At 45.5% G+C, this 14,965-nt stretch overlaps 1 protein-coding gene across 2 annotated transcripts in view; it reads right to left on the reverse strand.

The window, feature by feature from the left end:
* Positions 1-14,965, reverse strand: part of PRMT1 (protein arginine methyltransferase 1) — a 669,379-nt gene that overhangs the window by 314,392 nt on the left and 340,022 nt on the right. The gene's annotated exons all lie outside the window — the stretch shown is intronic.

Here is a 14,965-nt window from a genome sequence, read left to right on the forward strand (position 1 = left end):
AGTAAAGGAATCTGGGGCAGTGTCCAAATTTGTTCCCTGGACATGCTCCTCAGGAGTGGATACCAATGTTGCCTTGGCCAGTTTGGAGCTATCAGAATGATCCTTGGGCGTTCCTCTGATCTTCAGAAGCACCTTGTGCATCAAAGGGAGAGGTGGGAATGCATATGCAGTCAGGCTTTTCCAACTGAAAGAAAGGGAGTCCACCTTCCAAGCAAGTGGGTGGAAGGTCCTTGTACAGAATTTCTTCAACTGGTGATTGGTTGGGGATGCAAACAAGTCTATTTGTGGTAACCCCCATTTTCTTGTGATCGTTTTGAAGATGTCCGGATGCAGCATCCATTCGTGGGCATCTGTTGTAGTTCTGCTTAATACATCTGCTAGAATGTTTTCCCTTCCAGGTACATAAATTGCCTGTAACTGAATGTTGTAGCTCAGAGCCACATCCCATAGGTCAAGAGCCAGCCGGCATATAGGGTATGAGTGTGTTCCTCCTTGTTTGTTGATGTACCACATAACTGTGGTGTTGTCTGTCCTTATCAACTGGCCTTCTTGGAGAAGGGGTCTGAATGCCTGGATTGCCAGTTTCACTGCCATCATTTCTTTTAGATTTATGTGCAGATGTAGCTGTTCTTGAGACCATAGACCTTGAATGCACTTGTCCAGCATGTGAGCTCCCCAGCCGAGGTCTGAGGCATCTGTCGTGATGGTTTGGCTCGGTTGACTTCTGCAGAAGGGCAATCCTTTGTTTGATTGGCATGCCTGAGCCCACCATAGGAAGTCCTGTTTCAGGCATGGAATCAATGGAAAGTACAGTTTTGTACCTACCATAAATGTAGATGTTCGAAGATCCACATTGCTGCAGTCCTGACACTTGGGTAGTCCGCTGTCCCAGTCGGCCCGAATACCAAAGTATAAGGCTGACGTCGGTCAAGGCGCATTAGTCTGACGTCAGGACGTCAGGGTACAAATGCGCATGACCGACGTCATTTCCTTAGTCTTTTCTTGCCCCAGATGTCAGAAGACCCTAAAAAGATAAGGCCAAACCAAAAAACAACAACACAGCAAACACCCCTGTACCAAATATATATACATTATATACAAAATCAAAAAGGTGCAATCCCACCCACACAACCACCCCTAAACACAGAGGGGAAGGAGGGAGGGTAAATTGGACTGCAGCAATGTGGATCTTCGAACATCTACATTTATGGTAGGTACAAAACTGTACTATGTTCTTCATCTCACATTGCTGTAGTCCTGACACTTGGGTAGAATCCCAAAGCAGAGGTAAGGGAGGATGGCAAATCACAAATAAGCAGGAGCTGACAACATGCCCTGTAAAATAGCAGTGGCAAAACCAGCCCTAGATTTAGAGTAGAGAGGAAGGTGGTAATGCTTAGAGAAAGTATGCACTGAACTCCAAGTAGCTGCCTCCAAAATATCCTTAGTTGCCACCCCCCTTAGAAATGCTGTTGAAGTGGCAGTAGCCCTAGTGGAATGAGGCCTAATCCCAGCTGGAATCTCTTTGCCATGATGGGAGTAACAGAAAGTAATGCAAAACCCAATCCACTTAGAAATAGTTTGTTTTGACACAGGCTTACCCTGAGAACTCAAAGCAAAAGAAACAAACAACTGCTGAGACTGCCTAAAATCCTTAGTCCTGCTTAAATAATAATGTAATTGCCTGTGTACATCTAAAGTGTGCAAAATCTTTTCCCCCTTATTTTGGGGATTTGCATAAAAGGTAGGCAAATGAATAGTTTGGTTTAAAGCCACACTAGAAACCACTTTAGGCATAAAGGAAGGATTAGTGCGAAAGATACCCTATCCTTATGAAAAATCAGGAAAGGCTCAACCGCCATAAGGGCCTGCAATTCAGACACCCTTCTTGCAGAGGTAATGGCTAACAAAAAAGCAGTCTTCCATGACAAATATTTCAATTCAGCAGTAGCTGCAGGCTCAAAAGGTTGTAGAGTGAGTTTCTCCAACACAAAATTGAGGTCCCAAGCAGGAGTAGGAGCTCTACGTGGGGGTCTTATATTCTTTGCCCCTCTAAGAAATTGCTTGAACAAAGGATGAGAAAACAGTGGTGGGTCACAATCATAGTGAGCTGAAATTGCGGCAGCATGAATCTTAATGGAAGAGAAAGACAAACCTTTGTCCAATAACTCAGTAAGGTATTGAAGAGCCACACTCAAATATGGCTCAGACACATCCAAATCCTTTGCTGCACTCCAAAACAAAAATCTCTTCCATTTTTCTGCGTACACTTTCCTTGTACTAGGTCTTCTGGCTTCCATAATCACATTCAAAACTTGAGGAAGCTGAGACCTGCTATGGCTCAAAACAGAATATGCCAGGCTGTTAGATGAAGAGTGAAGCTTGACATTGAGTAGATGCCCGTCCTGAGACAATAGGTGTGGAATCAAAGGTAAGGGCCATGGAGGCTTCCTTACCAGACTCCTCAGCAATGGGTACCAGTGCTGCCGAGGCCAATCTGGAGCTATTAAAATCATCCTTGGCTTGTCTTGTCTGACCTTTAGGAGAACCTTTGGGAGGAGAGGCAGAGGTGGAAAGGCATACACATGAAGATTTTTCCAACTGAAAGAAAGAGCATCCACTTTCCAGGCTGTGTGATGAAACCTTTTCGTGCAAAACTTTGGCAGCTGGTGGTTTAGTGGAGAAGCGAACAGATCTATGTCTGGAGTTGCCCATGACACTGTCAATTTCTGAAATACATGAAGATCCAGTTTCCACTCGTGGGGATCCATGATTTGCCTGCTTAACACATCTGCTAAGGAGTTCTGTGCTCCTGGCAGAAACCTTGCTTGAAGATTCAGTTGCAAGCTTAACGCAGTCTCCCACAAAATCATTGCTTGCCTGCATAGAGGATAAGAATGTGTTCCCCCTTGCTTGTTGATGTACCACATGACAGTTGTGTTGTCTGTTAGAATCAACACCTGCCCTGGAAGAAGTAAATCCTTGAAAGCCAGTAATGCAAACTGGACTGCTAACATCTCCTTCATGTTGATATGTAGATGTTGCAGTCTGGCAGGCCACTTGTCTTGTATCCACTTTCCATTCAGATGAGTTCCCCAAGCTGTGTCTGAGGCATCTGTCGTTAGAATCTGACTGACCTCTGGCCGGGTCACAGAGAGTCCCTTGTTTAGGTGACATTCCTGAGCCCACCACAAAAATTCCTTTTGAATGCAAGGTATTATTTGAATGACAGTGTCCAAATCCTGGCAGTGCTGTGTCCAAACATTTTTGAGATACCATTGCAGCTTCCTCATATGCAGTTTGGCATTGGGAAGCACCAGAATACAAGATGCCATGAACCCTAAGGCTTGAAGGACTGTCCTTGCAGTCAGCCCGGACTGATGAGATAGTTGATGGAAGTAAAGAGAAAGATTCTGTTTGTCCGGGGTTAAAAAGGCCATCTGGGCTGCTGTATTCAGTCTCACACCCAGAAAGCACATGTCTTGAGAGGGTACTAGACTGGACTTCATTTCGTTCACAGAATACCCTAGGCATCTTAGCACTGCTATCACATATTCCAAATGCTGAAGCACGTCCCTTCCTTGAGCCAGAATCAGGCAATCGTCCAAATAAGGATAGATTTGTATTCCTTTTAGCCTGAAGAAAGCTATCACTGGAGCCAGAACCTTTGTGAATACTCTGGGCGCAGTAGATAAGCCAAAGGGCAATGCAGAGAACTGATGAGAATTCCCAGCTCGAAAACGCGGATACTTCCTGCAAATCAGTCTGATAGGAACATGAAGGTAAGCTTCCTTGAGATCCAAAGTTACCATCCAGTGATCTTTGCCCAGCAGAGGTAAAAGCTGTTGTAACGTCAACATTTTGAACTTGGGAATGTCCAGATAAGTGTTGAGGATAGATAAATCCAAAATTGGTCTCCACGTGTTCCCCTTTTTTGGTACTAGGAACAGGCGTGAATAAAATCCTAGGCCCCTTTCTGGCACAGGAACAGGCTGAATGGCCCCTATTTGGAGTAAGAGAAATTTGCTTGTGAGCCTCTTTCCTTTGTTGAGGAGGAATGTCTGGCATGCCTTTGAAAGGGGGCAAGGTATGGAAATAAAACCTGTAACCGTGGTGAATGATATCCAATACCCATCTGTCTTGGGCAATTAAACTCCAGTTTTCTTTGAAAAGTGCCAACCTTCCTCCCAAAGGTGCTGCCAGACGAGAAGATTCTGGCAGCTGAAAAGGCAGGTCATTGGGTCTGTTTACGAAAGGACTGACCCCTGCCCTCACCAGAAGACTGAGCAGGTGAACTCCCTGTTCTAGGCCTAAAAGAACCTTGAGCTCTGCCCCTACCACGTCTAGACCTACCCCTAGACTGTGAATCATAAGCAGGATATGTCCACCCCTTGGTAGGCCAATTTCTACTAAACTTCGGAGGCTGAACCTGCAAAAAATCTTTAACAGTCTGCATAGACTTAGCCTTGTCTTCCATTTTCTTTAGAACTGCTTCCACAGGCGAACCAAACACATCAGATTGTAAAGGAGCATCTAAAATCCTTTTCACATGCTCAGCTAAATTCTGATCCCTCAACCAGGCGTGCCTGCGAAGAACCGAACCAGTGGCAGCCACCCTGGAAGAGGCCTGCACAGCATCAAAACCACATTGCAAAGAATGCTTACCCACCTGTTCAGAAACATGAACTAAATCCTGCAACTCTTTACACTCAATACCTTCCGCCAAAGCATCTACCTTAGACTTTAATTGTGAAAGGAGATAATTTTGGTATTTCAACATGTGAAACTGGCAATTCAAAGCTCTCATGGCCAAAGTGGAAGAAGTATACACTTTCTTTCCCCATCTATCCAAAGCCCTTGCCTCTATCTGGAGGAACAGGATTTTTAACAGAAGCCTTAACACCTTTAGGCCCCTGTGAAACAGTTTCTGGGTCTGCCCTAGGACTCTTAAAAAGATACTTATGAGCTTCAGGCACCCTATAATATCTATCCGGTTTAACTGGAGCAGGAGGCAAAGAATCAGGGTTCAGAGAAGCCTCTGCAAAAACATCCTCCACCACATCTAGAACAGGAGGTATAGCTAAAGGCCTATGCTGGGGTAGAAACAAAAATTCCCTAAGCCTTTTCCTGGAATCAGAGAAATCCTGACCTTCCCATTTAAAATGCTCCCTCATGGAATGAAGAGTCTTTGAAAATGAAAAATCCTCAGGAGGAGAAGCAGAAGGAGTAGAATCATCTACATCAGAATCAGAGTAAGGGGAATACTCCTGCAAGTCCTCAGCCGAAGACTCAGAAGCATCCGAACACTGCTCAAAACTCCCAAGCTCAGGTTCCACCCTAGGCCTCTTATCAGGAGGGGGCATAGAACCTCTAATCATTGTAATCAAATCTTCTGCCATCTTAAGCATATGCTTCTTAGGTACAGACCCTGAAGAACTAGGGGTAACACCTGAAACAAAACCTGGCCTGCCCCTGGGAGAAGCCTTGGAAACAGCAGGAGGGCCTAACCACCTTAGGAAGGGAGGGAAGAACAGCTACCTGAGAAGCCCCATCCGCCTGGCCTACCTCCTGAGAGGTCACATCTTGCAGTAATAAAGTCTCTCCCTGGGATTCCAAAGAAATTTCTGGCTGAACCTCTGGCTCCACCGAGCCTCTAAAGAACCGACGTCCGCACGGACGGTTCTTCCAGCCTAGGCTTTGCTGTTTTGTCCTTGCGCTTTTTAGACGAAGCGGCGCGGAGCATCCGACGGCATTTTATAATTACACCGCTTCCCAAAACTAACCTGGCACAATCTAATCTTCTCTTTATAGTGCGTTTGTTAAATCTAGCACAAGAGCGACAGCCAACAACGCCGTGCTCAGGCCCTAAGCAAGGTATACACAAGGTATGGTAATCCCTATGAGGTATCTGTTTCCCACAAGAAATACAGTTATTCACTTTTTCTGACATCCGGTAAAATACTGAGGCAAGAAAAAAACAAAATATTCCCCAACGGGGTACTTAGCCAACTTGGATTCGGTCTGAAACTCAGACTTCGGAAAATCTCAGAACGCCAACCTGCACTTGCAAAACTGCTTCTGCATCGGACCATGCGGCAAAAAAGACTAAGGAAATGACGTCGGTCATGCGCATTTGTACCCTGACGTCAGACTAATGCGCCTTGACCGACGTCAGCCTTATACTTTGGTATTCGGGCCGACTGGGACAGCGGACTACCCAAGTGTCAGGACTGCAGCAATGTGAGATGAAGAACATTTTTGGTTTCTAGGCTGTGTTTGTGTTGGGACCACAAATTCTTTAGGTACCACTGTAGCTTTCTCATATGCAGCCTGGCATGAGGGACCAGAATTATGCAGGATGCCATGAAGCCTAGGGCTTGTAACACTTTTCTTGCAGTCAAATGAGTGTGCTTTGTTAATGCCAAGAAGTAGAGAGGAAGTTGTTCTTTCTTTTCTGCAGTCAGGAATGCCATTTGTTTTGATGTGTCCAGTTCTGCACCCAGAAAGGTTATTCTTTGGGATGGAATCAGCCTTGATTTTTCTGTATTGACTGTATATCCCAGAGCTTGTAGCAGGTGGATGACTCTTTGTAATTCTTCTGCTAGTTTGTTCTTGCTGTCCGCTTGTATCAGGCAGTCGTCCAGGTAGGGATAGATTTGAATCCCCTGAAGTCTGCAATGAGCTATAACTGATGCCAGGCATTTCGTGAACACTCTGGGCGCAGTAGATAAGCCAAATGGCAATGCTGAGAATTGATAATACTCTGATCCTGCAAGAAATCTGAGGTATCTTCTGCAAATTGGTCTTATGGGGACGTGCAGGTATGCCTCCTTGAGATCTAGAGTTACCAGCCAAGACTCCTTGCCCAGCATGGGAAGAAGCTGCTGTAGGGTCAGCATTTTGAATTTGGGTACAATGATGAATGTGTTTAAGGCGGACAGATCTAGGATAGGCCTCCATTTGTTTTGTTTCCTTGGTACCAGGAAGAGCCTTGAGTAGAATCCTTTTCCCTGCTCCATAGGTGGTATCTTTTCCACGGCTCTCATTTTTAATAAATGAGAGATTTGTTGTAGAGCTTCTGCCCTTTGAGTTGGTGGAAGGTTTGGCATTCCTCTCTTTCCTGGTAGAATATGGAAATGAAACCTGTAGCCTTGGTCTATAGTTTGCAAAATCCATTTTTCTCTTGTAATGCAGTGCCAGTTTTTTGAAAATAATGCTAGTTTTTCGCCCAAGGGTGCTTGCAGTTGTTCCCTGGTAGGCGGTGCCACCGTCCAGTCACTGAGATTGAGTTGTTGTAGAGGTGGTGGCTGTATCCGTGCCTCGGTTGTTGCCATGCCATTGGTGACCCCTGTAGGAACCCCTGGACTGGTTTCTGCCTCTAGTACGCCTATTTCTGCCTCTTTGTGGCAGAGAGGATTCGGGAAAGGACCAGTTCTTGGAGGGCCAGTTCCTGCTAAACATTGGGGGTTGAACTTGTAGAAAATCTTTTACCGTTTGAACAGATTTAGCTTTCTCTTCCATCTTTTTTAGTACCTGCTGCGCAGGGGAACCAAATAAATTGACCTTGTCCATAGGTGCATCCAAAAGCTTTGATTTGACATGGTCTGGTAATACCTGTTCTTTCAACCATGCATGCCTTCTAATAACTGTGCCAGTCATGGCTGATCTAAAGGAAGCCTCCAGTGCATCATAGCCACATTTTAAAGAATGGTTACTAACCTGCTGTATGTTATGTACCATTTCCTGAACATACTTTTTATCTAAAGGTTCTTCAGAGGATAGCTTTTTAGTCAACTGATCAAGCATAAACTCTTGGTATTGAATCATATGGAATTGGCAGTTCAAAGCTCTAGCTGACAAAGTAGCAGAGGTGTAAACCTTTTTGCCCCATCTCTCTAAGGACCTGGATTCCCTTTCAGAGGGGAGGGGGTTTTTAGAAGAAGTAGCTGCTACAGCTTTAGGGCCCTGGGATATAGTCTCTGGATCCGCAACAGGGGCCTTATAAAAATGATGAGTGTCCGGGACCCTATAGTACCTATCAGGCTTAACAGGAGCCGGAGGTAAAGAATCAGGAGCAGAGCATACGTCATTAAATGCATCATCAACAGGAAGAACTGGGGGAATGGCTAAAGGTCTATGTTGTGGCAAATGCAGAAAGGTCCTAAGTCTCTTTCTGGAATCTGAAATCCTGGCCCTGCCACTGAAATTGTTCCCTCATAGCATGCAGGGTTTCTCCAAAGGAAAATTCCTCAGGTGGGGAGGCTGAAGGAATGGAGTCCTCAGCATCTGAATCTTCGTAGGGGGAATAAGCAGCCTCAGCAGGGTCTGAATGCTCCGAGTCTACAGAATAATCATCTGCGGATCCTGGCTCAGGGGGCTCTGCTCTAGGTCTCTTTTCAGGAGGAGGGAGAGAGGCCCTGTCAGGATGTGGCTGGGTTCCACGGATTAAGGATACGAGATCCTCAGCCAAAGAAAGCATGTGAGAGCTGGTGCTGGGCCAGTGAGAAGGAGGCCTGGCAGGCACAGATTTTGTTGATTTGGCTGCCTTGGCTCTGGCAAAGGCCTTAATGGACATAGCTGGAGGAGGCCTAGCAGCACCACGTGCAGGGGTAGTAACATCCAGGGGAATGGTGTCTGATAAATCCTGTGAAACCACAACAGACGGTTGGGTTTCGGAGGCCGTCTCTACCAAGCTGGAAGAGGCCTCGGTGGAAGGCATGTTATCGGCTGAAGAAAGAACCGCTTGCTCGGTTTCGGCCGAAACAGACACTCGTGGCTTGCTTAACTGCGGTTTCGGCCGAAACCGCGGACCGCGAGTGTCGGTCCTTTTCTTTTCGTTTTTTAGTAATTTGCGCAGTCGGAGGATCTGACGGCATAATGTAGGCAAAATCAGAGCCAAATATCTGTTCAGCAAAGTCCGACCGACGTTTAAGCGTCCGTCGGTTAAAAGAAGAACAGGCTAGACAAGCTGCTACGTCGTGGTCTGGGCCTAAACAATGAATGCAATAGGAGTGGAAATCTTTGAGGTATTTGTTTCCCACAAGCTAAACAGTTAACTTTGACATCGGCTGAGGCAAGAAAGAGTCCCCAACGGGGTACTTAGCTTTATTGAAGTCTTCGAAGTTGTATTCGGTAATGTTATCTCTGGATCTGACCGACTGGCACTTGCGAACAGCTTCTGCTTCGGGCGCCGCGCGGCAAGAAAGACTGAAGAAAATGACGTCAGCTGTCTCTTATACCCCTGTCACACTGACGTCGGGGAAGAGGTGACTACAACAGACACCGGACCAGGACTTTGGGATTCGGCCGACTGCAGGACCGCTTGACGACAGGATAACCCAAGTGTGATGACTGCAGCAGTATAGCACGATGAACATCTGGGAATCCAAGGTTCTAAGGACCTGGCATCCTCAGCTAAGAGGATGAGGGCCAAGTATCTCTTACTGTCAGTCTCAACAGGCCTGGGGATTATTAGCAGTATGAGGACACTTAAAAGCCCCATCTGCCTAACTGAATGTTTCAGAAATTATGACTGCTCCCGATGTGGACTCCAACCAACCCCTTATCAAGGTGAAAGGATCTTAGTTGAAACATGTCCTAAGAAATGCCACCTCTGAGGTCAGAGTTCAGCGACTGACATCACTGACAGTCAAGCCATGGATATCCATAAAGGACAAGTGCTAAGGGAATTCCAATCTATCCATCAGAACACCAAAAGTAGACAAAGTACAGTTTTGTACCTACCAAAAATGTAGATGTTAGTGTTCACACTGCTGCAGTGATTACACTTGGGTTATCCTGCCATCAGGCGGTCCCGCAGTCGGCCAGAGTTCCAAAGTCTTGGTCAGTCTGTTGCTGTCGCTTCTTCCCTGATGTCAGTGCACCAGGGGTATACAAGATGCATCAGACGCCATTTTCTTCAGTTTTTCTTGCCCCAGATGTCAGGTGCCCCCAAGTAGGTAGGCAATACATATTGCTAATAAAAGATGTATAAAAAATAAAAATAGCTTCAGTTACCAGCAAATACACCACAAAGGTTGTATACGATAGAAAGGTATAGATAAGTCCAGCTAGGACAGAGGGTAACCTGGACTGCAGCAGTGAACACTACAGTCTACATTTATGGTGGGTACAAACTGTACTATGTTCATAGTGTTACACTGCTGCAGTCATTACACTTGGGTAGAATCCCAAAGCTAAGGTTGGGTGGCTGGTCTATAGAGAGTTAGGATTGGCTAGGAGGCCCTGCAGAACTGCAGTGGCAAATCCTGCCCTGGATTTAGAGTAGAGGCAAGTGGTAATGCTTGGTAAAGGTGTGCACTGAACTCCAAGTTGCAGCCTCAAATTTCCTTGGTTGGTGCTCCGAGAAAGGCTGTTGAAGTGGCTGTTGCTCTGGTAGAATGTGGCCTAATGTTATTAGGGACCGATTTTCCATGCTGTGTGTAGCAGTAATGAATACAGTGTCCTACCCATTTGGAAATTGGATGCTTTGAGATAGCCTTGCCCTGTGATCCTGCAGCATATGCTACAAACAAACTTTTGTTTTGTCCAAGTAGAAGCGTAGCTGCCTGTGTATGTCCAAAGAGTGCAGAAGCTTCTCCCCTTTATTCTGGGGGTTTGGATAAAAAGTTGGCAAATGGATGGTTTGGTTAAGAGCCACACTAGATACCACCTTTGGCATAAAGGTAGGGTTTGTCCTTAAAGAAACCCTGTCCTGATGAAAAATAAAAAGGTTCCACTGCCATTCATGCCTGTAGCTCTGAGACTCATGCTGAAGTTACTGCCAGGAGCAGAGCTGTTTTCCATAAAAATTTTAGATCGGCTGGCTCAAAAGGTGGCAAGGTCAGTTTTTCCAAAACAAAATTGAGGTCCCAAGTTGGTGTTGGTGCTCTCCGGTATGGTCTTATGTTTTTAGTCCCTCCGAGGTACTGCTTTAGCAAGGGATAAGAGAATAAAGGAGGATCTGTGTTGTAATGTGCTGAAATGGCAGAGGCGTGGATCTTAATTGATAAGGATAGGCCTTTGTCCAGCATCAGTGAAGTATTGTAAAATCTGAGGAATGTTTGGGACAAGAGGGTCAAGACTGAGCCTGGTTCCAGGCACAGAATCTTTTCCATTTTTCTGACTAAGATTTTCTGGTGCTAGGCCTCCTAAATGACATCCATAACAGCTTTAGAGAGGTGTTGTCAGTTTGACTAATCTGCCATGCAGTCAGGTTTAGGATTTTTAGCTGACCGTGCAGGATCTGATTGTTTTGCTGAGTCAGGTGTGAAATTTGAGGCAAAATCCATGGTGGGCCTTGAGCTAAGTTCTTTAAGATTGGGTACCAGTGCTGGTGTGGCCAGTCTGGAGCAATCAGGATCATCTGTGGTTTTTCTCTGGCTTTTAGGAGTACCTTTGAAAGGAGAGGCAGTGGTGGGAAGGCTTTTAGGCTTTTCCAGCTGAAAAAAAAAAAAAAAGAGCATCCACTTTCCATGCTTGTGTGGCAAGTCCTTGTGCAGAATTTTTGTAGTTGGCAATTCAGGGGGGAGGCAAAAAGATCCATGTCTGGGCATCCCAATTTTTGCGTTACCATGCTGAAGATTTGTGGAGTCAATTTCCATTTGTGAGGGTCCATGATATTTCTGCTTAGATAGTCTGCCAGAGTATTATTCTTCCCTGGCAGGAATTGTGCTTGCAGATAAACTTGATAAGTTAGAGATGTGTTCCACAAGGTCATGGCTTGCCTGCATAGGGGATAAGAATGAGTGCCCCCTTGCTTATGTACCACATTATTGTGGTGTTGTCTGTCTTTAATAATAATTGTCCTGGATGCAGAAGGTCCTTGAAAGCTGTTAGGGCATTTTGAACAGCCCACAACTCTGATATGTAGATGCATTTGGTCTGTAGTCCACCTGCCCTGAGTGCTCCCCAGGTGTAATCCGAAGCATCTGTAAGTCTGCCTGGCTGTGGGTGGAGTGAAAGGCTGACCCTTGTTGAGGTGACATGCCTGTGCCCACTATCGAAACTCCTGTTGTAGGCAGGGAATTACTGGTATTACTGATTCTAAACAGCGAGTGTTGAGTCCAAACACTTTTTAGGTACCACTGTAATTTCCTCATATGCAGTCTGGCATATGGAATTAGTAGTATGCAGGATGCCATGTATCCCAGGGCCTGCAAAATTTTTCTTGCAGGGAGATGGACTTTTTTGCCAGTAATTGAAAATATTGAGTTAGTTGTCCTTGTTTGTCTGGAGAGATAAGCCATCTGGGCTGTTGTATTTAAGCTGGCACCCAGGATTATCTGTTGAGGGCACTAGTTTTGACTTATTTTCGTTTACTGTGTACCCTAGAGAAATTAGCAACCTTTTTACAAACGCCAGATGCTTTAGGAGAATGTCCTCTGCTTGAATGAGGCAGTCATCCAGGTATGGACATATTTGAATTCTTTTGTCTGCAAAATGCAATTACTGGTGCCAGGCACTTTGTAAAGACCCTGGGCCCAGTAGATAAGCCAAAGGGCAGTGCAGAAATTTGGTAGTGCATTGTACCAGCTTTGAATCAGAGGTATCTTCTGCAATCTTGTCTGATAGGGACATGCAGGTATGCCTCTGAGGTCCAAAGTAACCGGCCAAGCCTTCTTGCCCAGCATGGAAGAAGCTTAGTGTCAACATCTTGAATTTCGAACATCCAGGTAAGTATTTAGAGTTGAAAGGTCTAGTATGGGTCTCCAGGCTTTGTCCTTTCTGGGGATCCGAAGAGTCTTAGTAAAATCCTTGTCCTTGTTCCTACTGTGGTACTTTTTGAATAGCTCTCATGTCCATGAGGGCTGAAATTTGTTTGAGCCTCTGCCCATTGATTTTGTGGCAGGTTTGGCATTCCTTTTAGCCTTGGTAAAGTGTGAAAGTGGAACCTGTAACCTTGAGACAATATTCAGAACCCATTTGTCTTGGGTGATTGTTTGCCAGTTTTGAGAAAAAAGTGCTAGTTTTCCCCTCTAATGGGGCTGCCAAAAGGGAAGTGCTTGGCATACCAAGGGGGAAGTCATTGGGACTGTTTCCTGTAAGGTCGAGACTTGTCCTCACCTCCTTTTGGGGAGGAGGTACCCCAGTGTCGTTGTCGGTTAGAGCCTTGGGGCCGAGATCTGCCTCTTGGGCGTCTGTATTTGCCTCTGTGGCCTGTCTGACACTGGAAAGGACCAATTCTTTGTAGGCCAATTTCTGCTAAATCGAGGTGGCTGTACCTGTAAGAAATCTTTGACTGTTTGCATAGATTTAGCTTTATCCTCCATTTTCTTTAACACCTTCAGCTTCAACACCAAACAAGGTATCACGCTGTAAAGGAGCATCCAATAATTTTGCCTTAACATGATCAGGTAAAACTGTTCTTAAAGCATGTCTAAATCACAGAACCTGTAACTGCGGCTCTACAAGAGGCCTCTAAAGAATCAAAACCACATTGCAGTGTGTTTTCCCACCTGTTCCACTGCATGCAATAAATCCAGCATTTCTTTATAGTCAGGAGCTTCTGAGCTTGCAAGCATTTTCTGTTTTAACTGAACCATTAAAAATTGTTGGTACTTAAGCATGTGAAAATGGCAATTTAAAGCCCTTACTGCTAAAGTTGCAGAAGTGTAAACTTTCTTCCTCCATCTATCCAATGCTCTAGAATGTCAGAGGGGACTGGATTTTTTGCAATGGAAGCCTTAACCCCTTTGGGATCCTGGGAAATGGTTTCTGGGTCAGAAGGGTTTTTATAAAGAAACTTGCGAGTCAGGGATTCTAATACCTATCTGGCTTGGCTGGTGCAGGGGGCAAAGAATCAGGAGATAAGCTGGATTCAGAGAACACATCATCCACAATATCTAACCAGGGGCCTGTGCGGAGGCAAAAAAAGTAAGCCCCTGAGCCTTTTCTTGGATTCTGAATAATCCTAACTTTCCCAATGGAAGTGCTCCCAATGGAAGTGCTCCCTCATGATATGTAAAGTTTCCCCAAAAGAGTAATCCTCAGGAGGAGAGGCTGAAGGGATAGATTCTTCAGCATCAGAGTCCTCATAGGGGGTCGAGAGTATCCCTGGTCTGAAGAGGAACCAGAGGAAATGGAAACCTGATCAGAGGAATCTGTATCCTGCCTAGGCCTTTACTCAGGAGGGGGATGAGAACCCCTGATTAAAGTAATGAGGTCTTCCGCCATTTTAAGCACCTGTTTCTTAGGCATGGAGGACTGTCCAGGAAAATGCTGTACTTGCTGCTTTGTCTAATGGTGTTTTTGTCTTGGCTGTTGCTTTAATGGTAAGTTGTGAAGGTCTGAAAACACCCACAGAAGCAGATGCCTGCTCAGCGGCTCCGGACCAATCTGAGGTATGTTTCCGTAGGCCCAATACCTTGAGTTTCCAGAAGCCTAGTTGTCTCCACGTGGGAGTTGGAGGCAGCCTGTGGCTCTGAGGTAGCGGATGTCAGGGGCTGCGAAAGCACCTCACCAAGAAATGGCGACTGCCCTAGAAGAGGCTTTGTCGGTTTTGGACCTCGGACGCCTGTCTTTATACTTGTCTGTTTAATTGCGGTAGTCTGTTGTTCCGACGGCATTGTATAATTGAACCTTCGGCCAAAGTAGTGCAAAGCAAAATCAAAACATAGTTTTATAGTGAGTTTGTTAAATCTAGCACAAAACCGACTAGTGACGTCGTGATCAGGGCCTAGGCATGGAATACAGTAAGAGTGGAAGTCCTTATGAGGTATTTGCTTCCCACAAGAAATACAATTAACTTTTTCTGACATTGGTCTGAGGCAAGAAAAAAAAAGTTTCCCCAATGGGGTACTTAGCTTTATTGAAGACTTTGGATCTGAAATTAGACTTCGAAAATCTCCGGAGGAGTCTGCCGACCGGCACGTGCGAACTGCTTTTGCTTCGGGCACCGTGCGGCAAGAAAGACTAAAGAAAATGGCGTCTGATGCATCTTGTATACCCCCTGGCTCACTGACAT

Source organism: Protopterus annectens, chromosome 9.part0 (assembly GCF_019279795.1).
Source record: "Protopterus annectens isolate FY-2018-M chromosome 9.part0, PAN1.0, whole genome shotgun sequence".
Taxonomy (NCBI): Eukaryota; Metazoa; Chordata; order Ceratodontiformes; family Protopteridae; genus Protopterus; species Protopterus annectens.